The sequence below is a fragment of the Drosophila persimilis genome, unplaced genomic scaffold (assembly GCF_003286085.1).
Source record: "Drosophila persimilis strain 14011-0111.01,24,50 unplaced genomic scaffold, DperRS2 tig00002074-arrow-arrow-pilon, whole genome shotgun sequence".
NCBI lineage: Eukaryota > Metazoa > Arthropoda > Insecta > Diptera > Drosophilidae > Drosophila > Drosophila persimilis.
In genome coordinates, this window is record NW_020825626.1 from 72,389 (window position 1) to 73,971 (window position 1,583).

Below are 1,583 nucleotides of genomic sequence, written 5' to 3' on the forward strand. Positions count from 1 at the left end.
AAACCGATAACGATCTCGGACTCAGAGTCAACTAAGGCGTTAGGAATATCGTGGCTGCCACACGAAGACGTCTTTAAGTTCCAAATTGACACGTCAGTTATGGGTCTCCGAGCGACAAAACGGAACATCTTATCGGTGACATCAAAGCTGTTTGACCCCCTTGGCTTGTTAAGTCCTTTAGTAATTAAGGGAAAGATCCTACTGCAGGAGCTTTGGCTCAACAAGCTAGATTGGGATGAGTCAATTCCAATGAACTTGGAAACAGCATGGAACTTATTAAAAGAATCCTTGGGTCAGTTGGAGAAGATTACCATACCTCGATTTGTGCAAACTGATCCCATGTCGCCGATTCAAGTACATGCCTTTGCCGACGCATCCATGAGAGCTTATGGAGCCTGCGTCTATATCCGTAGAAAAACTGCAGAATGTTTCAAGGTCCTCCTTGTTGACTGCAAAGTCGAAAGTAGCGCCACTCAAAGCGAAAACGCTCCCAAGGCTTGAGTTATGTGCCGCTCACCTTCTAGCAGACCTTTGTCACCGAATCAAATCACTGCTCAAGGTTCCAATTGATAAAATGATATTCTGGTCAGATTCAGAAGTTACTCTTCATACCCACCCTTCGTCGTTGTCAACATTCGTTGCGAACCGAGTAGCGGAGATTCAAGAGTGGTCAAGTGAAGCTACGTGGCGGCATGTGCCAACAAAACAGAACCCAGCAGACATAGTTTCGAGAGGTTGTGACGTAGAGGAAATCGTGCAGTCGATCTGGTATGGAGGACCAGAGTTCTTAAAGTTTGAAGAAGAGAGCTGGCCCAGAAATCCACACTTCGAGCTTTCCGAAGAAGAGATACAGATGGAAAGTCGGAAGAAATCGGTCGGACTGACCGTCGCGGCCAAGCCAAATTACTTAGTGGATGTAATCGAGGGATACTCGTCACACCTCAAACTGCTAAGAGTGTTCGTTTTCGTGTTCCGCTTCATCCGAAAATGCAAAGACAAAAGTCTCAACTTTGGAAAAATTCCGTCATCCGTAGAATACGACGAGGCGTTTCTAAAAATAGTCGAAATAACACAGAAAAATGAGTCTCAAGAAGATATTGAAAGGGTTCGTAAAGGCACCAAGTTAGGCCCCAGTCTTCAGCGCTTGAATCCCTTCATCCATGAAGAGGCTGGGACATGGTGCTCTTTTTCGTTGTTGCGAGTTGGGGGGCGACTAGTTAACGCTCCTATGTCATATAATGCCAAGTTTCCTTTGTTATTGACAAAACGCTCGCAGTTTGTGCAGACATACGTTCGCTATCTGCATCAAACGAATTTTCATGCCGGCCCACGAGCACTCGTGAGTATCCTTAGACAGCGCATTTGGATAGTGAATGCTCAGGCGGTCTGCAGGGCGACAGTTAGGTCGTGTATTCGTTGCTTTAAATGCAAGCCGCTACTCCAGACCCAAATGATGGGCAACTTACCCGCAAACCGGCTCCGTGCTCTCCGCCCATTTTCAGTATGTGGCGTTGATTTTTGTGGCCCAGTCTATACGACTCTGAAAATTCGTGGAAGGCCCCCTTATAAGTCCTACATAGCGT